Genomic DNA, 26,678 nt, shown 5'->3' with positions numbered 1-26,678 from the left:
GCCTTGTACTTACAAAAAGGTGACAGGCTTACTCCACCTCCACCGCAGTTGCTGCTCCCCACAAACATTGCTTGTGAACTAATGTCTGCCTGGAGAGCCTGATTTGGTATTGCACTGGTTTGTGGTATGTTGTTATAACTGGTATCGCTGGCTGAGACACTTTTGCAGAAAGGGCACTTCTCTCTGTTCTAGAGGCTGGGAAGGCCATGGTAGAGCATCAGCATCTGCCTGCCACATCATCCCATGATAGGAAAGCAGAAGCATAAAGAGCATACACCAGGAGGAAACCACGAAGGGCACTCACGGTTTCCTGACAATCTGCTCTCCGGGTAATTAGGCCAATCTTAAAACAAGGTCATGGACCTTTTCATGAAGATTCGCCCAATCATCTTCCATTAGGCCACATCTTCTTGGACTAGCTCAGCAATCAAGCCCTCAACATATGGATTTGAGAGCCACACCCTGGCTACAGGAGGTATTCCAGCCTAGAGTTTTGTTCACTCTTGAAATAAAAGTAAGCTCAAAAGGGATAGCATGAAGATGGTGATAGCCCAGCATCTACTCCATATCACAAAAGGTGCTGGGTGCTTTCCTATGTCTGCTTTATTTAATATTTACAGTAAACCCTAAAAGAACATAAGTTTTAATGTTGAAGAAACAGGTTCCATGGTGGTATGAATAAGGATGTTCCCAGTAGTCTTGGGCATTTGAGCACTTGGCACTGTTAGTGGCACTGTTTGAGGAGGTTTAGGTGGAGGTGATGTAGCCTTGCTGGAGGAAGGGCATCCCTGGGAGAAGACTTTGAGATGAAAAGTCCCCCATCACTTTCAGGTTGCTCTCTCTGCTTGTTGCTTGCAGAGAGGATGTAAGCTCTCAACTTCCTGCTCCTGGACGCCATGCCTGTCACCCTGCCATGATAGATTTTTTTTCTTATCTCTCTGGAAGCATAAGCCAAAATAAGCCTTCTCTTTCTTAAGTTACTTTTGATCATGGTGTTTTACTAAAGCCCAAGAAAAGTAAGTAATACTGTTTTACAAAGGTGAGTTTTTCACCTGTAATCTCATCATGGGTCTATTGCAAAGCCATCTTTCCAAAGTCTATTTTCTTCCCACCATTGAAAATGCTTTCCCATCATTGGTGTGTACCTTCCTTTTTAAAATTAAGGCAAAATCCTAAGTGGAACTCTGATTGTTAAACTGAAAATAGAGACAGAAGGAGGGCAGAATGGATCTACTTAGCTGCCCTCACACACCAACAGAAACTGCTGGGATATCTCTACAGCAGCCAGTGTTCTGGGGACATGGTAATGGTTGTGGCTGCACTCGTGAGTTCCTGGTCTCAGAAAGACACTCTGATGGGCTGCCCAGAGCCTGGGTCTCTACCCCTAGTGTTGCTGCTGAAGAATCCCGGCTGGTGCTGTAGACTTAGCTCATTTCTCACTATTAACCACCAGAAAACAAACACATACTCAAAGAAAAGGAGCTACTGGCCTCCAAGTTGTATTTCCAGTAATTGGAAAGTGCTGGGTTTACTTTCTAAAGAAGACTTAAATTACTCAGCTTTAACTGAGATGGTGAGGAAAGCCCTGAGAGGAGCCCAATCCAACATCAGTCTCAGTTCTGGATGTGGTCTGTGTATAGCTGTACAGTCACCATCACTTTGGATACTAGTTCTCTGTAAACTAAAGAGAATTAATCCAAATTACATAGCACAGCACTACCCCGTATTACAGGCTACAATCAGGTATAAAGTGAATAAATTATAAAATGTAATTTTTTATTTATTACAGTTTATTCACTTTATAGTCCCCTCCTTCATCCTCTCCCAATCCTGCCCTCCATCCCTCTTCTCCTCCCATGCCCCTTCCCCAGTCCACTGATAGGGGAGGTCTTCCTCCCTTTCCATCTGACCCTAGCCAATCAGCTCTCATCAGGAATGGCTGCATTGTCTTCCTCTGTGGCCCGTTAAGGCTGCCCCGCCTTAAGGGGAGGTGATCAAAGAGCCAGCTCCTGAGTTCCATGTCAGAGACAGCCCCTGTCCTGTTACTAGGTAATCCACTTGGACACTGAGCTGCTATGGGCTACATCTGTACAGGGGTTCTAGGTTATCTCCATGTTTGGTCCTTGGTTGGAGTATCAGTCTCAGAGAAGACCCTTGTGCCCAGATTTTTTGGTTCTGTTGTTCTCCTTGTGGAGCTCCAGTCCTCTCCAGGTGCAGGGAATCTTATGAAAGAAGAGGGAGATAAAATATAAATTTATAAAAAGGGAAAAGAAAATAAAATTGTTGGAGCAAAGGGCAAAGAGAAGGTTCAAGGTAAAGAGCACTGGCTGCTCTACCAATACCCACATTCGGTTCCCAGCACCCACACTGTGCCTCACGACCATCTGTGGTTGCAGTTCTAGAGGATCTGATGCCCTCTTCTGGCTTCCTTTGGTTACATGAGGGTTACACAGACATTAGTGCAAACAAAATGCCCATAAACATAAAATGATTTTTTAAAAACAATTTTAAATAAGAAAACTAAAGTCCTTTCTTATGGGGATTCAGACCTCATTAAAATATAAACTAAACACTTTGTAGTTTGACACTTAAATGCACCTCCAGCTGCCCGAGGACTGAGCTTTGAGAAAGGCTGTGGAGAAGCAGGGATCTTGAAGTTGAGATTGGCCACATTTCATTCTTAACCTGGCCTTCTGCTGCGAATCAAGTTGGGACCATAAGATTTCACCTGCCCTCCACTTCCCAGCCCTGCTTGTACCCATTTTGGGTCCAGGTAAGCCACTGGCAGGAATTCATAAACAAATAGGACAGACGCATTTGGTTTGGGTGTAGGAGTGAGAGAAGGGGCCCTGGCGTATAAGCAAACTACCTTCACTCAGACCTAGGTCTCACTTGTACTAACAGTATTTAGTTAGGACAAGTTTGTACAAGTATGGCATTTGAGGAATTACTTCAGTCTAGATTTCCAAGGGCCTCGGCTTATTCAACTCTAAAACAGGTGCACTAATGTAGGAGGGACTTATCTGAGAGTTATTAATGACAAAGGGCCTGAGACAATAAGAGGAACCTCAAAAATAAATTACCTGTTATAAGGATCACAACCATGGACAGAGGGCTCCTGTGCATGAGGCGAAGGTCACCTGCCTGGACAGCCTCACACATGGCCTTTCACTCCATCCTTCCCGAAAAGATAGCCATTCCAGGGGAGGTTGGACAAAGTTGCACTGGAGGAGACAGGATCCCTGTGTGTTTTTCTCAGCTCTGATGCTCCGACCTACAGTCACTATTCGGCCACCATTTGGTCCCTGTGCATCTTATCAGCCTACAAAATGAGCTGTAGTTTCTTAGCTGCAATTAGGAAAGTGTGTGCAGCCCTGTGTGGCATCACATTAAAGGGAGTGATAAAGTGATGGCTGGACAGGAAGTAAGAATCAAATAGTCAGAAAGCGAGGAGGATAATGAGAAACAGAATGCACTTCCAGCTGTGGGGAATAGAAAGACTCATGGGTAGAAACATTCTAAACTTCACTTTAAATTTTCTAAAATATGAATATTTTCAGGATCTTGAAATCAGGGATTTTATTTTTTTTTAAAAAAAGAGACCCATGTAATGACACTTTATATAATACCAAGCCCAAAGAGTCCTCCCCTCTCTTACATACTTTTTGCTGAACACTTATTATGTACCAAGAATAATTGGATGGAAGAAATCTACTATATAGTTAAAAACATCCCTAGCTCCTGGGATGATTCACTTACCCAGCAGGCACTGCATGGATGCTTCTGCTGTGCCCAGGGCTCTGGGGATGTATGGCACTCATGGGTTGTTTTTCAACACACAGGATTTATTTCCTTTTAGGTAAGAGGGTATGTTTCAGGGCCATGGCTCTGGGCAGCATATCAGCTCAGCATGTCCCACCGTTGCGATAGGATGGCCTGGCCTTGGCTAGGAGCTCAGCCTGATCACAACCTTGCTCTGAGCTTTCTCTAACTGCAGCTGGTACTGTGTCTAAGACAGGGCTAGGCCCTCTGACAGGTGGAAGAGAATGATGACAAAAAAGCAAATGAAGTGAAGGAAGACTGCCTCTGTGTACAGGCACGCATGTGTGTGTGTGTGCAAAGAGGTGTGTGATAGAAGAGGATGCAAGCATGTGTATGTATATGTGTGACCGCCTGTATGCAATGGGAGAGATTGTATGTGCATGTGTGCAAACATCGGTGTTGGAAGAACATTGTGTGTGCATACGTTTATATGTAAGCATGTATGTGGTTGAAGAACACACCTGTCCTAGCCCATATGAAAGCATGTGTGAGAGACAAAGATGAAGTAGAGAGGAAATTCTTAGTATTTTGTCCCAGTTTCTGCAGTATTTGAAGGCTCCTTTACTCCTACTCTTTCATTGTCTTGTTATTAAATGCAAGAATAGTCAATACAGAATTGCATTCTCAAGAAAGAGAGAAAATGAGTTAGGAAAATGAAAATGATGTCTGCAGCATTCTAGGAACTTAAAAACAACTTAAAGAGCCAAGCGTGGCCTTCGAACTTGCAAGCACCACAAGTGGGCACTTACATGTCCACAAGGGTAGGGAAGGCCGAAGGACTGTGGCCCCTCCCCCTGAGGTTGTGTTCTGAAGTGCTAAACAGGGCCTGCAAGTTTCTCTTTCAAATGAGTTCCTTTAGTCTATAAACCAGTTCTTGGGAACAAGATTTGGGCACCAATCCATAAAAAACAAACAAACAAACAAAAACAAAAACAAAAACAAAAAACAAAAACTATTATTCTAGGGGAAAAAAATGCAATGGGTTGTATGTTCCCATGCAGGGCCCCATGAAACCATAGTCCTGGACACATGTGACTGGGTGTGTGATAGTAGTGGCACATTATGTGTCCAGCAGAGAGCTTACTATGTAGCAAGCACAAAACAAGTGCCTATAAGAGAAGGAAATGGAGCTGTCACACAGAGCTGGTCTGCTGTCAAGCTCAGGAAATGCTGTGTGCTTTATCCACACAGAGATACCCAGCACCGAGGAGAAACGTGAAGAGCTCTGCGTTCAGAAGGTAGAAGCAGCCATCCCTTTGTCAGGGATGGGTCCCAGGCCCCTTTCTCACTCGTTAGCAGGTTTCACTTCATAGCAACAAACAGCTCTTCCTACATCCTCACTCTGGTGTGGAGACCTCATGTGGACAACATGGACTCAGGAGACAAGGTCTTCCCCACAGCCTGGCCCAGGCACATGCTGGAGCTGGCTTATTGGGAAGCCTCATGCTGCCTAACTGTATCTGTGTCTCATTTTCATTCCACTTAATGCTACTAGCCAAAGACCCTTGAACGAGGCGTGTAGCTTACTAGCTATGAAAGGATGTTTGCATCCCACTACACACATCACAGCATCCTACACACACACACACACACACACACACACACACACACACACACACATATATACACACACAGTGGGGGTGGGAGATTTTGATCAGAAGTGTTTAAACATTAGGGCAAAGAGAACGGCTTCCAATCTAAATGTAGCTGACACAAATTGGGTGAGATTAATGGAGTCAGATCCAGACTCTTTGAGTCATTTTTAGAAAATCAGCAGGTTCTCACTGGTATTATCCTATTTCAACACCACAGTTGAAGAAAACTCACTCAATAGCTCTCATGGTCAACACCACAGGAACCCAATAAGCTATATTAATGTGCAGAAAAGATCCAGGGCAGGGCAAGAGGGACAGCAAGCTTATTCTAGGCATGAAATTCTGCCAGAACTCAGGAGCTCAGCTTCTTTAATAAAATCAGATGTTCTCTGCAAGAAATTAATCAGTTGTGGTGATTAATTACATCCATCCAAGTTCATCTTTGCATGCAGTACAGTAAGAGCTATGCCTAAGAGTTGAATATCAGGGTTTCTTACCCCCAAATACAACAGGCTGTGTGGGAAAAGCAGGGTAATATGTAGAGTTAAAAGGAACAAAAGAGGGAGGGAGATTATACTGGACTGTTTCAGACTGCCACTGAAAGCCTTTGTCTTATAGTCTGATGTGATGGGGTACTCCCATAATCCTAGGACTCAGGAGGTGGAGGCAGGAGATCAGGAGTGTGAGTCCAGCCTGGATTACACAGTGAGATCCTGACTCCCCAACTTCCATCACCCTTCCTGGAAATTTTTTATTGTACTCAGTTTGTAAGCCTTTCCCTGACACTGATGGTCCTAGCAGAGTTGGTCTGTTCCGTGTGTTTTTCTTCATTTTTTTTCTCCAATTATCTTAAAAACTATAGCCTGAGCTTCAGCAGTATTGCTATACACTAAGTAATAACCAATCACTCCTCATGATTTCCTTTATCTCAGTGATTGGTAGAGGGACAATCTTAGCACTCAAGCCAACCAAGCAGAAGGTTTCTTGCAACTGACATTTGAATTCTGCAAGAAATCAGTTTTACCACTGGGTGAGTGGGATTTAATGTTTTATAACATTGTTCCTTAGCACTGGATGCCTGGAACCATTACATCCTTTCTTCTGTAGCTGGTTTGTGCTAACTTGTCTATCCACAACTAGAAATCCTAACCTATACAATAACCCCTACTCTAGCCAGATTATTTAGTTGATAGCAAGCTTATGATTGGGAGAACATGAGCCTGTACCTTTAGATTTGATCCAATAGCTTGAATCTGTGCCACTCTAAAGCTCTCTCTGAGACCACTGAAAATCAGTCTGTGCTGTGACTTGACAGCTTCCAGTTTATGATACCTGGCTGTTCCAAGCTCCTTGTCATATATGCTGTGCTGAACAATATCATGCTGTGTGAACCTTCTCAACATCATCAAAACGTTATTTTTTTAAAAAATCAAACATATCCTTTGTCCCAGAGATTGGCCCAAGATTCCTCAGAGAGACTGTTAGAAAATTCAGCCCACAGAGATGAAGGATGCTCTCTGAAGAGGCTCCCCTGGCCTCCTCCTTTCCCCCACCTACCATCCTTCTCTTGGTGGCTATATATCTCACACACTCTCTCTATTTCTCTTTCTCTCTCATTTTTACTCTTAATGAAGCTCCTCTGCAGACGTTAAAGGAAAATCTCTCTTTCATGTTTAGATCTCCATACACTGCATTGTTTCTGTCTAATGTTCTCGCTCCCACCCCAAGGCTCAAACGTGGCCTCAAGGCATCTCATTCTAATAAAACCTCATTATAGGGGGTTGTGTCAGACTCCTTTGTTGGTGGACTGCTGTGGGTTTTACTTCTTTTTAACAATGATTGTACCTTCATTCCAGTTAGAAACCAATCTAACTGTTCTAAATCTCACTGTGCTAAAGTCAAGATGTTGGCAGGGCTGGTTCCTTCTGGTGCAACAGGAACTGTTGCCATTCACATTAAAGCTTCTGGATGCCCCTTATCACTACCCCCCTCAGCTGGCAGCTTCTGCATCTCTCCAATCTTTAGAATCCTTGGCACATCAAGTCCTAGTCTTTTTGCCTTCCTCTTAAAAGGCCCTTTTTGTTTGGTTACACAGTAGTGCAGAGTAGTCTTCTCTGATTTATAACTTAGGCATACCTTTATATGCAAATTTTCCTATAAAGATATAAAGAAAAATATATATTCACCAGATACACACCAGCAGACTAAATAAATACGTCATAATCAGCATCAGCTGTCCACCTGACACAAACATACAGCCACCCGGAAAGAAGGAACCTCAACTGAAGTATTGCCCTGATCAGATTGCCCTGTGGTTGTATTGATGAAGCATTTTCTTAATTGCTAATTGATGCAAGAATACCCAGTCCACTCTTGGTGGTGCCATCTATAGAGAGGTGGGCCTGGAACATACAAGAAAAGTAGCTGAACAAGCCAGCGAGAGCAAGCAAGTAAGCAGTATTCCTCCATTGGTTTCTCCTTCAAGCTCTTGCCTTGGCTTCCCTTCATGAAGGACCGTAACTTGAAAGTAAAAAACCCTTTCCACAAGTTGCTTTTGGTCAGTTTTCTTATGGCAACAGAAAACTACCTAACTGATTCCATCCAAACCCAGCTTGGTGAATCAATGTCTTTATTGAGGTTAGTTACAGTGAATTGGTGAGCAGCTATTTATAGGAACTTTATGGAGTTAGAAGCAACCTCATTACTAAAAATTCCCACCCCAGCATTGGTAACAATTCATAAAAGCTGTACCACCCATCACAATAATTTTACTTTCAGTCAATTTTTCACCTCTATATACTTCATAGCATCCAAGACCACGTACAGCCAGGGGCCAGAAGATAGTAATAGGGAAACTCACATTGGTAATCTGGTGCTCCTTCTCCCCTTGCCTCTCCAAGGGAAAGCTAACAACACCATTACCATTCTCAGAGCTAGCTTTTGCTGTGTTGTTTTGCTTATATATTGCTGCTAAAGCTACTGGACTACAGTATTCCGTGTGACAGCATAGCAGCATCTGCTCTATGATGGCCGATGGCCATAAAAAGCATGGAGCAAAGATATACAATGCATCATTTCTGCAAGACCCCCTTTATCATGGAAGGTAGCATATTCTGGCATTCCATAATTAAGATTCGGGTATCATTAAAGGGCCATTATTTAGTGCACTATACTTAGTGTGTAACAAAAAGCAATAGAAATTAAATGTATGACATATTTATGATCTTATGAAGGCCTGATATTATAAGCATCTTAAATATTAGAGAAGACAGAATTATGGCACAGACAACAAAAAAAATGGTCTTTCTTCAATGCACATTATTCAAGTGTAGCTCTTCAGAAAAAAAAAAAAAGAATTTCTCACATTGATAAGAAATACATCTGGGAACTTACAAGGTTTCTCAGATCTTCTTCCATAATGTTTTTTACTTGAATCTCATTCTTGGGTCTACCTGAGAAGAGCACTACAGAGTCTTCTTAAGATGAGCCAAATCCATCCTCTGGGAGGAGACAAGGCTTCTAGTTTTTAAGATGTATCATAGAGATCACAATATTGCTCTTGAGTGTATGACATAAGCCAATGCTGATCTATTCATCAAATTTCATGACATGGTGGAAAGACACATTGTGATGTACATCAATCAGTTCAACTCCTACTTCCTCCCCTCACTACTCTCTAGCTGTCAAGTTCAGAAACCCGTTATTTATATCGATAGTATTATCTAACATCTATTGACATTTACCAAGGGCCAAATGTATTGTTATGCAAATATAGTGTCTGTTATGCAAATGTTATATATATCTCACAGTTGGCAGAGACAGGCGAAACCCCTGAGGTTGATATGGCTGTGCTCTATGAAGCCATGTGAAAGTCTATGCTGCTTCCTTTTTTAGGATATCTCTTTCTACCCCTGGAGCATCAGAAACCTCAGCAATAGATGCAGGCATAGAAATATTATGGAAGCTTGTCTGAAAGAGAATTATGTAGACCTGGTACACATCACTCGCACTCAATTCCCATTTTAAGGTCCCAGGCAGTTGAATCTTATCGGGAAGCTTAGAACTGTAGACTGGTTTATGTCCAGGAAGAAGAGAGAAAAGATTTTAAAGAGCAGATAGCATTGTCCATTTCTCACTTAACTTCAGTTCCAACATCAGCATGAGGTGATATCACTGACTGATCCATTGTACATTTGGGTCTCTAAGAAATAATAATAATAAACCTCACTAGATCCACTCAGGTTTCTCTGAGTCCCAATGCTATGCTTTTAGACAGAGCATTGCAGGAGTGGCCATATCTCTACTCCACTCTGCCCTGTAAATTCTTTGCAATAATTCTAGATGTTTTTGGATGGGGACCCGAGACTGGCAGGGTACACTGTCCTGCCTCCTTTGTAGTGAGAGTGAGTTCAAGTGCTTGGCCTCTGGTGGTGAGATACAAAATAAGGCTAGCTAGATGTCCAGGACTGGCATTTAGTGGCAAGAGGCCAAGGATGATGCCACTTGTCTACAATGCACAGAACAAGCCCACAACTCAAGTCAGCTTGTCTCCTCATGCTCCTCCCCACCCCCAGACTGAGCAAGCCCTACACTCAGCATCACTGTCACATAAGAGGGGCCTCTGGGAGTCACCCACTGGAAAAGTCCCTGATGTTGACATGAAATTGCTGAATTTAAGTGAAGGATATTTCCCCCTTGTAACACAAAATAAAAAGTGCCAAATTATTTAACTTTTGATGGAAAGTATTGCTTGAATAAAAATCCATCCTTCGTAAATAAGACTGAAAATGGCTAGAATGTGAGCCAAGCCAAGAATCAACTTCAAGCAGAAAAGCGAGGGCTGGGTTGAGGAAGCCCCAGGAAATCAGACAGAGGGACTCTTCTCTGCTTTGGCAGCACTTGATTTAAGCTCATGTGGGTCCAGCAAAGCACGGAAGCCAGGCCATGAGTCTGAACTGGTTTTATGACAGTGTGGATAAACAGTAAGATCCTTGTGCTTGAGACATGGCTCAGCGGTTAAGAGCACTTGATGTAAATTATGAAGACTGAGGGAACCCAACCCACAGGCAACAAGCCCCACAAATACTTAGAACCCCACACTTAGACCTTTCAGAGAGGCCGAAACAGGAAGGTTTCTGGGGCTTGTTGACACATACCCTGCCTCAGAGGAACAAGTGGAGAACTTTGGACAAGGATACCTAATGCCTTCTTCTGACCTTCTGGTGTGCCCAGAGGCATACTCTATGTTTATGTATCATACATTCTCATAGACAAATACGTATGTGCATGTGCACACACATGAATAACATAGGAAATAAATGAACATATCTTTAGAAAGTAAGACATTTCTTGCATTAGAAGACCTTTTTCTTCACAGTTCCACGTAGTGGCGGGTTAGAGAAGAAAAACCTTTATTCTCCCATTTTCTAGCTGTGGGACCTTGGGAGGACTACCTTTTGTGTGACTTTTCTTATGCTCTCTTAAATGGGTCTAATAGTCACATGTACCCCACAGAGCAGGAAAGTTTAGGTGATACAATGACATTTGCAAAGAAATTAGCTCGAAGTCTGGTGCTGTTACCCCTTTACTGCCAGCCCTTAACTACAGCCATCCTTGTTGTTTCCTCCCTCTCAGGGGCATGCTGAGCCCTGGGGCAGAACATTTGCCTGAACAGATTTCAGTGTGCTTCCAAACACCTACCCAGCTCAAGATTTGTCTCTGCCCTTGCTGTCACCCAGGCTGCAGCAACCAGTAGCCTGGAGGGTCAGCTCAGCCACCAATGAGATGGGAAAATCATTCTCAAGGTAGCCCCTGAGCAATAAATATGATGCTACGTAAGAGACAGCCATGCTGCCAGAGTGCTAGGGTTCAAATACTACCATTCACAACTGGCCAGACGTGCTTGCCTCAACTTCCTCTCTTACCAAAGAGATATAAGTCACCATCAGGATGTAAGACCCAAAAGAGTGGGGATCTTGCTGCTTTGTTAGTGACTACAACTCTATCACAAAGGATTGGGTCCGCTACAGAGTAAGTAGCCAACAAGTTTTAGTTAAATGTATGAATGAGTAAATGAATGAATGAATGAATGAATGAATGGTTAGCCTCCATTGAATAGCATTGTACATGGTATGCACACAGGAAACAACATTACTAATAACGATGTCAATAAGGAGAGAGATAAACAGAGAGAGGGAAGGTAGTCATCAACTCTCAGTACACAGTGTCAGCTTCAGGTTTGAGTCTGCAGAACCAGGACCTGTCATGGGTGTGAAGTCAAGGGAGTCAGGAGTGAGTCTTCTTCCTTAGACTCTTCCTCATCCCAAAGCTTGCTGCTGTGGCCCCTGCCTGGGTAGTTAATGAATCTGGTGTTCATCCCATCATCATATCCTTGTGTTTCTTTGCTAATTAAGTTCTTAACACAGCACGTCTGGCCTCACAGGTCGCTGTACATTGCTCTAGCAAGATGTGCTCACGGCAGGAAGTATTACGCATGCATACCTACCTTGTGTACAGTGGGAATCTCTGCTGTAGTGGGGTCCCTACCTGGTCCTCCATGGGAGTTATGAAACAACTATTCAACTGTGGTTCTACCCTTATACTGGTGACCAGTGGTGTTAAGTGTTGTGAAGTTGAATGTTCTCCTTTTCAAACTCCTCATGGCTCCATGCTCTAGGTTTCATTGGTACAGCACACGGGTCAGAAAGGGCAGGGAAGCAGAGAACATGATTTTGCTGGTTAGTGTTGCTAGAATGAGTCTTAGCTTTGTTTTGTTTGTTTCATAAACAGCAGGACTAGCAGGGATTTAACAAGGGGTATCATTAACCAGGTAGATGGCAGGAAGTAGGACACCAATGGCTGGAGCCAATGTCTCTGATGGAGACTCATGATCCTTATATCACATAAATGTGATGTGCCCAGAGTACAGATACATTGGAACATCCCAATGGCCAGCTTCCCAAGTTCCCTATAGGAGGCAGATCTGGATGGCTGTTCTGGATGTCATTGCTGAACCTGACCTCAACCCTTCTTAGCACCTTCTCATGTAATTTCCTATAACTATCTGTTTGCAGCTCAAAACATCAACCTGTGTGTTTTTTACCCAGCCACGACTAATAAGTCCTTTCCCATTATCAGTTTTGATTTTCAGGTTCATCTCTAACCTGCCTCATCGTGGTCCTTCTAGGCTCTTACAAGGACCTGCTGCATGGTAAAGCTGAGGGTCCAAGGGTCCATAGTCATATAGCAAGTCTCAGGAACTTTCTAGGAATGAGAGAAAAAAGAACTCTGTTCTGTCAGAATTGAAGCTAGTAGGGTATGACAGGGTACCAGGAAGGTCATTTAGCATCCATTAGACTAAACCATCTGAAAACTCTACAAAGAGAAAGCTGAACCAATGAAGAATAGGAGATTACTGCTGCAATGGCATGAGCTCTTGAACCCAGCCATACCTAACGTGAGATTTGCCCTTAGATGATTGCAGTCCATAAACCAAGAGGGTGTTGCACGATTCCTCCTCTCTATAAACAGGGTGGGGCTGCATTATCCATCATTTTCGATTACAAAGTACTGATCGTCACACTATGCACTGTATCATTTGTTCTATAGGCCTGTGTCTGCTCATAGGAGCCAAAGGTTAGTGCCAATGTTTCCTCAGGAAAAAACAAAACAATTATGTTCAATAGAATGTACAGACCCTATACCCATAGGCTACCACTTTGCTTTTTCTCTCTACCCTTAGGCTGCCCTCGGCCTTTTCCCTTTCAGTGTCTAGGGACACACATCCTGAGGGCGCTTCTCCAGAAACCGCCAGCTCCGAGAGGCCTTGTTTGTGAACTCAGTACATTAGCTCTGGCTTCTGAGGGAACAGAGACTTTGTTTATTTGTCACTTATTATAATTGATTTGTTTCTCTCTAACTGTGTACTCAGTCTCAATTCCCTTCACCGTAGGCAGCAAAATCCAGGGCTGCGATCTCCAGGAAGCCTATCAATAGTGGCACATTGCTTGTTGTGTGGAAGAACATGAATCTGGGTGGCTATGGAGATGATGAAGGCTTCGGGAAGAGTGAGGTGGAGCTGGGGTAGTTCTGTGGGAGGAGAGAAGCTTAAGGCAGGCAAAAAGGAAAGGATAGTAACATGCGGAAGTCATCAGCTCTGTTACAATGCTCAACACAGCCATCTACAGATGGAAGTCAGAGCCACTATGGCACTCTGGGAGTGACCAGGGTTACTAGACACAGCCTGGACCTACACTTCTAAAGCATAAAAATCACTCCTTCTTGTGATGGGCTGGATGGAAGCAAGATTGTGGTTGTGAGGAACAAACACTAGTGAGCCTTGGTGTGGTCTCTACCTGGTGTGGCCTTCTCCCTCGGGCATCAGAAAGACTCGTCGTCCTGTCTCCTGCCTGGTACCTGCTACTACCTGCTCTTCACAGCCAGCGTTCTGACTTCCAGGGATTCTATCCAACTCTGCCTATTCTGGATTCTACAAATCATCTCATAAGAAACCAAGGTGGAAAGAACTCACGCGTGCATCGCATGTCAGCCTTTGCAGGCACCCTACATATAGGATCCCTAAGGATGGGTTTTTAGACCACATAGAAGGCCAGGGCTCCCATGATCTGAGGCAAGCTCCCAGATTATATTACCAGTCCGCATTGTCTCACAGCACAGAAGAACCCACCTCCTCTGAGATAGCCAGAATTCCTGAAACAGCATCCCTTGCCGCCTGTGTTATCAGTGTGTGGCTATCAGTCTAACCTCAAGCTTGTAAATGCCTTTCTCTTGCTCTTCCGAAGAGCTTAGCAGTTCTCTCTTAGTGTCATTATACAGATGAGGAGATGTCCAGGGCCAGAGATGAACAATGACTTCTCCAATCGAGTAGCTATTATGAGGTAGCATCAGGACTCACATTCAGAATTTTTGATACTTAACCTGGCACACCTGTTATTTTCTGTAGTAATTGGTGTCTAATCCACTCATAGTTTGGTGGCCACAGTGACGTTTGTGCCAAGAAAACTTAGCAATTTCACATGTCAGGAATCCCAGCAGCATCCCTTTTCTGGTACCACTAGGAAGAGTTCACAGATAAGCCAGGCAGAAAACAGACATCTCAAGCTTGAGCTCACTCACAATAGCTTCTTCTTCTTTGAGCAGAAACCCCTAGACATCCTCACAGTTGCTGGGAGAGACAGAAGTGACCATCTTCAGCACCATGATGTGATCGTTGAAGCAAAGACAGACTGAAGCCTGAAAACACTAAGATGTGCATGACATCCCCCTGAATGCACAATTGGGGGTGTCAGAAGGGGTCGTGGGAGCCACAGTGAGCCGTCTGAGAGGAAAAGACATAGTCCCATGTGGCTTCACCAACCCTCACAGCCTCACTCTCTGGCCATTGCTAAGGGAAGACCTCAGATGCCCCATGCTTACTTAAAATGCACAGGGTCATCCAATGGCTATGCTGAACAAGCCGGCTCTGCCACTACTTTCCCTTTCCCTCTTCATTTGTTCTCAGTATTAAGATTGAGGCATTGACTGTGCGATATTCTTCCTGCAGGATAGAGTGGAATATTACAAAATGCATCTGCAAGCAGCCTAAATCATGATTGACAAAACGAGATTTGTTAATACAATGGTTTGAGGCACTTGACAGAAATTTTTGTCAACAGTGTAGATTAAGGGATTCAGAGGGAAAAAATGAAATTTGCAGATGAAACGGCTTTGATGTTTCTCCTGAAAAGCATTTTGTTGACAGACTGGATCAGAGTGGGAAAAAAAAATGTGCATTTTCTCAATGTGCGTGTTTTAAGTCTTTGACAAAACACGCATTAGTCTTGCTGTTCGGACTCATTTGTCATCTACTCTATTGGCTTTGCCTCTACCCGCAAAGGGGCTAGGACATTAGCAGAAAAAGATTTTAAAAACATAAAGTAAAATGAAGTTTAAAATAAAATAAAATATAAAACTACTAAGATGGGTCCCCTATCGATGCGGTATGGTCACGTCATCATTTCAAGTGCTCCCTGACTTATCTTCACACACGCTCTTGGGCCTCTTCTAGTCATTTTTCCAAGGTTCTTGCCCACTGAAGAAAGGTCCTCTGCTATCGACCCACTTAATTGGGGTAAGCAGCGGGAACTACGAGAAGGCTCCTGAGCCAATGATTCTCAAGGTGTGGTAACAAGACTAGCAGGAGCTCCATCCCCTGGAATTGCTCCAGATACGAGTACTCAAGCCCAGAGCCATGTAAAGGTGAGCAACAGCAATCTGCCTTTCCGCAAGCCCCTTAGATTATTTAGCATATACAGAAACACAAAATTTGATCCAGAACTGGATAAACAGATTGGTCCATCTAACTGCAGTCTTAGCAGATATGTGATGCTTCAAGTATGGCTGTATTCAGAAGCCCAGGCATCACTGACATTGGTGGCCACTGCTCATCTTTCCCCTAGAATGGCTACCTCCTTAGATAACATCTCCCTCTATCATGACAAGATGCCACCAGCTCCAGGATGCTACCATCTCCTTGATTGCCCCAGGAGAGAGAGAGAGAGACAGGAGGGAAAGAGAGACAGAGAGAAAGAGGGGGATCCCTGTTTGCGTTGACTGGTCCGGCTCAGGTTTTGTGTTCTTCTCCGGAGATATCACAGTAGGCTGAAGATGTCTGAGTAGCCTTTTTCATCATTTACATGTCAGGGGTGTTTTGAACTCTAGAGTCACAAAGAAAAGTAACCAATGAGCCACCCTCCCTAGAAAACTCAGCGTGGATTCATGAAACTAGGCAACTGGCTGCCAGCCAGGCAAAAACCAGTAACCATGAGAGGCACTTCCTGGTCTTCTAATTAATTCTAAATTTAAGTAACACACACACAAATCTATATACTGGAAAAGGAACCCTATGTCTTTAATACAATTTCCTCGGTCCTCTAGGGCTACTTGGTTAATGCATATATTAGCTCCTATAAACTCAACCCTGAAGCGTTATCAATAGCAAAAAGAAATTTTTGTTTGTTTGGTTTTGGTTTGGGGGTATTGGTTTTTCAAGACAGGGTTTCTCTGTGTAGCCTTGGCTGTCCTGGACTCGCGTCATAGAGCAGGCTGGCCTCGAACTCACTGAAATCTTCCTGTCTCTGCCTCCCCAGGTGCTGAGATGACAGGCACGTGCCATGGCTCCAGGCTTCCAGAAGAATTCTTAGCACTCCCAGATGTCCCTGCACACAGAGGGCGTTTTAGAATTACTCAGGAGAGAAGCCGGCATACATCCCTTGAGGAGCGCCCTTAGCGCTCCTCACAGAGAAGGGCAGGGACCAACTTTGACCTTGCTGCATGAGGTGTGGCCTCGGCCCCCACAGAGCCTCGCCTTCGCCTGCTGTTCCAGCACAGTGTGTTTTGCTAAGGAGTAAAGAACTCATGTACACAGTTTGGCTTTCATCTTCAAACCAAGGCTTCAACTTTGAACTGTCACACATGTGCCATCTCAGCGTCCCAAATCCAATGTTTTACAGAGGCGAGGGAAGAAAGAAAACGTTATCCGTCCCCCAACAACAGCATCTCTGAACAAGACCGTGCGTTTGTTTTGTTTGCCTTTGTTTTTCCTATTGGGGAACAAATGAAAACTCCCGGTGAGTAATCTCATTCTGACGTGCGAATTGCCATCAAGAACACACATCTTGTCAACCGCGGCTCGCACGGTTGGCTGCAGGCTGACTTATTTGTGTGCGCCCATCTATATTGGGATCTCTTCAAAGGCCCTGTGCCTCCGGTGCTCGGCGCAGAGCATGGCACGGTTGGTGCCGAACATAAACGACTGCATTGAATTATGCGGCAAATGACTCCAGTTTCCCTCCGTTTTTGCTCTCCACCGTTAGTTCACCTCATGGCAGCAGAAGCGTCACTGTTGCTGCCTTCTGTGCGGGAAAAGACGCAGAGACCGCGGTTCTAAGAAGCACAGGTTAGCTGGTGAAGATGAACTCGAGACAGCTCCCCGCGCAGCTCCCTCACATGGCCACGGGAGGGCAGCAGAGAACATGATGCCGGCCAGGGCCATTTTGTCCAGCCTTTGTCTCCGGCTCTCAAGTTCCCTCAAAATTCCCAGCTTTCATCCTTTTGTTAACTTTTGGCTTTTATGGAAGCAAGTTTCAGTACAGGGCAGCCTGGCTAGTTTTAGAAGAAGTAAAACAATTCTTTTTCTTCCCTCTGGCTTTTAATGTGAATCTTCGGGGTGGAGAGATGAGAGGTTAATTTTGTCAAAGAGCGGAATCATTCAAAGTTTACAAGATTGACTTTTTTTAAAATGCCCTCTCCTTTAGAAAAAATAAAATAAAGTCCTTTCTACCTAAGTTAGGCTACAGCTTTTCCTTGTGGGCACCTTTTCTGTAAGATCTTTAGCTGATCTCTCCCATCACTCCCTCTGGCTGCCATTCTTCTGATTCAAAATCCAGTCTGGGAAAAAGCTCTCATTGGAAGGATAATTAAAGTAGACGAACAAGTCCGTCAGTACCAGCTAATCCCAGTAAGTCCAATTCAGCTTCTATAGATTGAGGAATAAAAGTGCTCTCCCATCAAGGCTGTTCATGTCTGGCCTGCAGCCTAGTCTAAGGAATCACTCAGCCCGTAAATACAAGGTCATGGAGACCAAGTTTCCACATAAGTAAGAGTCAGTTTGTTTTCTTTTGATCCAATTGCACAGATCAAGGAATAATTGCCAGATAACAAACAAACAAATAAACAAAAAAACTGAAGAGAGCCAACACACCTGAACTTTTCTTCAAGTCCTGAAAAGTACCTGCAAATTGACACAGAATTGAAAAGAGCCTTTTAAAATGTCAATTTACCGATCATTAATAAAAATCAGCTAATAATGTTTGGGGAGCCAGATCAACGGGTCAATTGCTTGCTGCTCAATCCTAACAACAGGAGTTCAGATCCCTAGAACCCACAAAAGCCAGGTAAAACAGTGTGTGTCTGAAATCCCAGCACTCCTACTGTGTTGTGGCGGAGGTGGGAACAGGAAACTCCCAGGATCTCCTACTGTGTGGTGGGAGGTAGGAACAAGAGACTCCCAGCACTCCTACTGTGTGGCTGGAAGTGAGAACAGGAGAATCCCCAGGGCCTCCTATTGTGTGATTGGAGGTGGGAACAGGAAACTCCCAGGATCTCCTACTGTGTGGTGGGAGGTGGGAACAGGAGAATCCCAAGGTTCCTACTGTGTGAGTACTTGGCTCCTACTGTGTGAAGGGGGAACAAAAGACCCCCAGAAACTCCTGAGCAGAAAGCCTGGCACAGTGGTAAACAGGAAACCTTGTTGCAAATGTGGTAAAAGGTGAGGGTTTACATCTGAGGTTGTTCTCTGATCTCTACACACTCACTGTGGCATGGGTTTCACACACACACACACACACACACAAATAAAATTAATTATTTCATTTTTAGGAATCTACCTTACATAAATTCAGATAAGTACACACGGAGACATTTATTATAACAGATAATTGAAAATAAGCTCAATATCCACCAATAGGGAATTGTTTCCTTATACTTTGGTATAGCCATACTGTAAAACATCTCACCACTTAAAAACAAAAACCAAAAAACCCTAAAATGGAAAAATGTGAAGCTAAACCAAAACTGGTGCTATCAAAACTGCCTATCATGCATAAGGTTTGGTACCGTGAACCGGAAAGAAAACAGACTGAGACAGATACGGTGAAAGGGAGGCGCAGCTGAGAAATACTGATAGCAATGTATTTAAAAGCTCAGGATAGACATTTTTCATTTTAAAGCACGCAGGTATGGGTATAAATGAATGCAAACAATTTAAAACTTCTGTTTACAAGGTCTGAAAGAGTTCACATAAAACTGGTTTGGGGGAAATGTTGTAAATCCTACACAGGAGTTAAAAGGTGGAAATTTTTTACCATGTTCTGCTCTCACATTGTGCAATTCCTTTTTAAAGATTCTGTAAAGTTGCTTACACAAGTTGGCCCTGATCAGCAGAGTCATGCCTGGTTGCTTGTGATCTGCCACGCGCTAAAGCTATTGCTTCAGGCGCTAGCTAGTATTTTGTATTTGTATCCTCAGGACAAGAAAAGAGTTTTAGGGTTTGGGGTTTTGGAAACTAACATAAGCCTGCTAAGCATAAGCAAACAAAGCATATGAGGGATGGAATACTTGTGATTCCCAAACTGGAAAGGCAGCCCATGTCTTCTGACTACGAGACCTGCCGAGAAGCAGAAGTCTCTGGAGGGGAGCTTAGAGGTTTGCGGATGTTCCTCATTCACCAGTGAGGCAACGGAAGACAGACAGATTGTGTGATTTCGCAGTGTGTAAAATGGGCATACTGGTCTGAGTTTGCTGCACGTGTCATTAACCATCTCAAACCAGAATGCTGACAAGGGTGAGGGTGACACAGCTTATAACTACTATGGGGCAGCAGTAAGGCTGGACTGCCCTGGGCTGAGTGGATGGCGACCCTCTTCTACACCATCCTAAATTCCAAAGGAGTAGCTCTGTGAAGATCTCACTTCACCTCCTCCCACTGCAAGGCCTTGCCGAGTCCCTTCTGAGCCCCTTTCAGAAGCCATGTAAAGAAAGCGGCTCTTCGCTATCCTACTAAGTAGTCATCTTTTCATTTCTAATGATTGCTTTTACTATTTATTATGGGTATGTGTTAGTGTGCATGAGTGTATGCTCAGGTGCGCCGTGCAGGACAGAAGGGGGTGTTGGGTCCTCTGGGGCTGGGGCTAACGTTGGTTGTAAACTGCCTGCCATTGGTACTAGAAATGAAACTTCGGTCCTCCATAAAGCAGCAAGTGCCCTTCGCCTCCGAGGCATCTCTTCAACTTGATTAACAATTATTGTCATCCTCTTGGCTCCTCAAAAGAAAGGAACCAATAGCAAATAACTGAATCTGTCCTGGAAGAAATAGGACCAAAACAGGGCTAAACATGTCTCCAACATGTTAATCCCAGAGCCACGAGATGACACAAAAGCCTGGTTCCGGCATGGCTGTTCTCATAGGCCTTTCCCAACTTAGAGGTGAGAAGGTAGGACATCTAGTGAGGTTTGACTTTCACATGCGCACACAATAATTAAGATATTTATAATTTAAGACGTCATGTTTATCTGGAATCCAAGTGTGCCTGGGAACCCTCTGCTATCTGGTGGCTTTGGTACTGAACTCATTTCTGGTTTATGTTCCAGGAGTAGTGCATACACACCAATGAGTATTCAGATGGGTTTTTACATGGTTTTTTAATCCTTGTACTGGCAGACCAGACCAGGGCAGCAAGGGAATGAAGAAATGACAGACACATATTTACAGACAGAAGCATACATAACAAGAAAGCTGGGACTGGGTGGTCTGGGCACACTGAATGGGAAGCCACAGCACCCCAAAAGCTCAGCATGTTCATTAGACACAGTTGGATGGAGAGGCAAGGTTGTTGCATACAGCTGAACACAGAGGCAGGGTTACTATGTACAGATAAACAAGAGGGTGAAGATACTATACACATACACAGCTGAGCGAAAGAAGCAAGTTCAGCAAAGCTCAGTAGGTGCAGTCTCTGTAGGGAGCAGGCTTCAGTCTGTAAATACCCTGGGGAGAAAGACACTATGACACACTGCATTATTGACATTTGCTCTTGGACCCCAAGGAAAGCCTGGCTGTCCCTCTGAGCTTCACCTTAGGGGAAAAGCTTGCCGTTTTCCCATGGGTCTGTGGCTAGAGCCCTTGACATAGCCTGCTTATGTCAACGACACACACTCAGGAGTTCACATACTCAGGGCTTCCCCCTTACACACACACACACACACACACACACACACACACACACACACATACACACACACACACCAGCAATTCCAATCCCAACACTCACACAGCTGAGGCAGGAGGACGTTAAGTTTTAAAACCAGCGTGGACACTTTCTGTACAATATCAAGAAAAACAAATAACAGATTTGTGCCAGTAGAAAAAAAAATCCACAGAAGGACCTTACAGAAAGTGAAATGGAGCATTTCTTCAGCCATCTCTATCCAAGGCCCATGGGTACCACCTCCCACTGAACTCTCTCTTGTCTTCAGCTTCCCTTCATCAATTCAATTGACCTTCTTTCCCCAACTCATCCACACTCCCTCTCCAGCCCTGGCCATGCTTCCTACTGTTCCCTAAGCCTCCCTGAACACCTAGACTTCTTGTAGGCTTCTCCTCAGCCTGAGCACACTCTGCTTATCTCACAAGTTTGCTGGATGGGCAAGTCAGCCACCACAGTCTCTCCAGCCCCTCACCAGCCTGCTTTCTGATCATCATTATGACAGCCTGGCTGAACCAGCTCTTTATTTCCTCGTTTTCTGTTTTCTACCTCAAGATAGATGTTCCACGGACAGGGACCTAGATTGGCCTTGACAACCACCAATGTGCCCAGCTTCTAGAAGGTTTTCTAGTGCCTATGAACAGCTGGAGGAGAAATGCACAGATGGAATGCACTTCCGCCAGAAGCCTTTCCTGGCCATCCTTGACATCATAGTCCATTGCTCCTCTTCCAGATGCCCATGTAACCAATCCTTAAACTGAGATTCATAAGAAAGAGCAGAGCATGCCAGGGCAGTCCAAATGAATCTCAAAATAGTACAGACCAGTCTTGTTGCTTTAGATAGTTTCCAAGAGGTCAAAGGTAAACCCCTGTTGTTGAAAACAGCACACTCATAGGATCAGATGATTCCAGTTGGATCTGGTGTGAAAGCCTTCTTCCCGAAGTCTAACCTCCACGGTTCTCCACGCAAAAGGAGAGAAGCGATAAATAGCCTGATCCAGCCACAACCCCTATGAACCCCAACAATGGGTATCATGGCAAGATATCTATAAAGGTACAGTAAGCGGCACTCAGGTGTTCGTGGTGACCAACAGCTCTCTACTGGGACTTAGGACTCACTCCACAGGAGGAAAACCATGCCTGGTGTTAGAAACTTAAGCTAAGCTTCCTGGGGCTGCTGAGATCACAGACTTCAAAACCAAATTTACTACTGCCGCTTTGCTATTACTAGCATAATTATTAATTACTAGCATCATTTCTTACTGCACCCCAAATCTTATCCTCATGCCCACAGATAAGTGCGGCTACCACCCCTCATTAAAAGGTTTTCTTTACAGCACGTAAAGACCAGCACGGAAAAACCACAACATGAGAGTGTACAGACCAGCAGATGGCGGGGGCCCGGCTCTAGGGAATATACACAGGTCAAGTTCCTGCAACTATGGCCCAGGGAACATCCCTGAAGAGGAGTCAGAAAGTGTTCATAGCCAATATACAGGAAGTCTGCTGAGAAATTATCTCCTCTAGAAATAACTGCATAAACAAGATTGTAACCATCATTCATATCTAAAAAGGAGGGGCAGCCTCCTAGAGATCTAAAATGCACAAAATACATCATTAACTTTACAAAATTCCACTGTCAAAACAAAGACGTGTTTGCATGTGCATCAGATAGATAGAGAGATGAGACGAGAGATGTTGATAAACACAGTACTGCCAATATTTAAATCTGGGCCCAGGATTATGTTACTTTTAATTTTTTCCACTTTTTTAATATCTCAAAGTTTTTATAATAATGACAATAACTTACTTGTAGCACCAAGAGTGAATTCTAACGTAACCTGCGGACCTGGGGTGATGAGACCTGTCGGGGTTGGTTCAACCAGGGGATCTCTGCTGACACAAGATGTTGATAGTAGCAGCAGCTGATGACGGGAGCAAGTAGGCACTCTTTATCCTGTGAACTTAAAATTACCTCTTAAAAAAGTTATTTTGAAAATAAAAGACATAATTAACTTAAAGGCAAGAAAAAAGTCTTGAGCATTGATGAGCATGTTAGGATGAGCAACTTGAGTGCATGGAGATCTGCTAACCCCCGTGATGATATCATGACTCCTGATCAGCTCATTTGTTCTCCTGCCCAGGGGAGGCCTGTGCTCCTGGGAGAATGAGAGGACATTCCGGAACTCTGAGCTGTGCTCACAAGTACATGCCCGGCCCTCTAGCCCTCTAGTTGTATCTTCCCTCTCCCGCAACCCTCCTCCTGTCCTACCAAGTGGTCCAGATCAGGGAATAATCAGCCCCATGTCCAACAGAACCCTGATCATGCAAATATTTAGGGGGATTTCTTGTGGGTCTATAATCTCTCTTCTTTCTGTCTCTGTGTCTCTGCTGTTTGTCTGTCTGTATCTCTCTCTGATTATATGTGTGTGTTATAAGTCATGTAATATATGGATATATACGGTCATATATGAATTAACTATCTATGCAGCCATATATTTGCTGTGTGACTCTACAGCACCCATAGAGTTGCTATTGATCACTATGTTGTCACCATAACTAAAGAACACTGACGAGTCAAAAGGAAGGGCTCAGGGCTGGCTGTTCTCAGTTGTTGGCTAGCTGTCTTTCACCCTTCTTGGGTCGCAATTCATTGTTTATAAAATCATAGTGCTGAGCTTGAAACACTCTGTCCCAAACCCAGGCATGCATCAGATTTTTAAGACTAAGGCTTGTAGGATCAGCTTTACTCTTCTAAGTACAGCAGGGATCAGGAGCCCTGGGATGTCTATGGGGAAGATCCTAAGGTGTTAAACTTGGACACAGTCAACAAAAAATGAGTTTTGGCACTGCAGGATTACACATCTATCTCTGGCCTTTTCCTCACTTCTAACAGCAGCTAATTCAAAGGAATGAAAAGGGTGCTCAAAGGACTGCGATGCACAAAGATAGTTCGCCTGCGATCTTGTGGACCGTATGTGAGGAAACACTGAATAGAGCCGGAAGCCATAGACAAAGTAGACATTGACAGGCAGTCACGAGGCTTGGCGGGAGGCTTCAGAGGAGATTTGGGAGCAGTGGACTAGCATGGTGGCTTTTCTGTAAGATTTACAACACACCCGGTCTTTGGGTTGATGAAAAACACATCCTTCCCCTGGAAATTGATCTCAAAATTACCCAGTGATGTTAATTTCAAACATGCAAGAGCAAGGGATTTTTCTGAAATTTACATGAAAATACAGTCCATGACCAACACCTCTGGATGGTTATCCACAACAGGCGTACTTCACGATGATACCGCAATCAGGACTCAGAGATGGACTTCCAATGCTACTGTCAATCTATTCAAGGAAGTATCCAGCGTGAAGATAGAAGTTACCATTATAAATAAATGCAAACTGACTATTAATAACAACAGACACAAATCTCCAAGAAAGGGTTTGTTGGCCCCAAGGGTTCAATGCCATGTAGTCCTTTCAAGAAGGAAAATGGGAGGTTTCCATCTTGGGAAGTTCCATCTCTGCACATTCCAGGAAGGCTCTTGACAAGCTTCCTGCAATATGTTCTCAACAGGAAAACACTTAAATCTCTCTCCTAAGTCGTTGCTTTCCTGAGGGACAAGTTCTACTGAAAAGAAAACCAGCTGATATAAATTGCTGCACCTGACAACTTCCCAAGTGAGGATGGTGGAGTCCATTGTTTTTACATCTCTACCATGTGAAGCATTATCCTTCATTGTTGGGATTAGCTTCTGGCTGGATTTGTGTATGAGTGGGGCCTGTGGCTATTATACTTCACCTGGGCTGGTTGGCATTTTCCCAAATGAATAAACATGGAACATTCAAGTGCGCCTCATCTTCAATGTAGGGAAGGTCATATTCAGAATAAGCACAATTAGCAACAGGTCCTTTTGTCAGTTTCTAGCTCAATAATTATGCTCACTATAACGAGCTGATTGGAGGGGTCTCTTAGTCACTCCCTACATGTGAGGAAATATTGTAGATATCAGAGCTACATAAAAGAAAGAGGGTCTGACTCACACTGGCCTACAACTCCAATAGAGGAATAGGAGGATGGACAGGTAAGCACACGAGGTAAGATTTGTTAGTTGTGAGCTCTTCTGTAGAAATGAACAGTCAGGGTCAAAAAGAACCTTCTCTGAATTTTGTAAATCCTCAGCTTTCACAACAAGCACCTATTTACTGTGGCCAATTCTGAAAATTAGTGTTTTCCTCAAGTCTCAGTGTTGAGAAAGAGCCCAGAATCTACTGATCTCCACACCTTCACGTACAAACCAAATGCTCTTGCCAAACAAAAACAAAATGTCTGAATTTGGACCTGAGCAGAAATGTGAAAAATATTCATGTGAACCCTAACTGAAACAGATTTATAATTAGATGGCACACAAATCAGAAAAATAAATATAAAGTCTGCTTTTGAGGGGTTTTTCATGCATTAAAAAACACGTCATTTTGAACTCAGTGGCTGGCTCTTTGTTCACCTCCTCCTGACAGGGGGTGGCCTTACCAGGCCACAGAAGAGGACAGTGCATCCAGTCCTGATGAGACCTGATAGGCTAGGTTCAGAGGGAAGGGGAGGAGGACCTCCCCTATCAGTGGACCTGGGGAGGAGCATGGGAGGAGAAGAGAGAGGGAAGGTGGGATTGGGAGGGGGCTACAGATGGGATACAAAGTGAATAAATTGTAATAAATAAAAAGTAAATAAATAAAAGGAAAAATAAAAATCAAAACAACAACAAAAAAATATGTTGCAACTTTTCTGTACGAAGCAGGATATCTATGCTATATTTTCTGATATCATCCACCATGACCCTACAAACTAGGTAGCATCACCCCATTTTCCCCAGAAGAAAACGTAGGCTTCCTGGGATCATGTTACTCATGGAAAGCTGCCTTTCAGGGCTGTGGTGAGTAGAATAATATAAGCACAAGTTCAAATTTCTGACCCAAACTGTGATCCTTCTGCCACTTGGCTACAGTGTACCTGATAAACAGGAAGAAAGGTGGGCTTGATCTTCACATGGTCCCTAAGCAGTGAAGCAGGGTGGGGATATACAGAGGACCGCTTGCCTTAGGACAAGCCGCAGAATCTTCTGAATGAGAGGAAGCCCACTGCGCTTCATCTCACCATCCATCCGGAGAAGTCCTGAAGTCCATTCAGGCCTCGCTTCCAGATGACTCTAGACTCCAGTAGCCTCTGGTGACCGCACCAGCAGCTGACCTCTGACCTCTGTTGTTGGTTGGGTCTTGGGTTGTTCTCGGGAAGGAGCTGGAACACAGACAATGTGTGGACAGAGCTGTGCCTCTCTTCCTGACTTAGAGTGGATGACAGAATGTGCTGAAGAAGAAGAGGAGGTCTGGTGCTCTGATCTTGGTCTCACACATCAGAAACCAGGCCATAGACATGATGGGAGTTCCCC

This window comes from Meriones unguiculatus, chromosome 10, assembly GCF_030254825.1.
Source record: "Meriones unguiculatus strain TT.TT164.6M chromosome 10, Bangor_MerUng_6.1, whole genome shotgun sequence".
Taxonomy (NCBI): Eukaryota; Metazoa; Chordata; class Mammalia; order Rodentia; family Muridae; genus Meriones; species Meriones unguiculatus.
Note: the sequence above shows the minus strand (reverse complement) of the source record.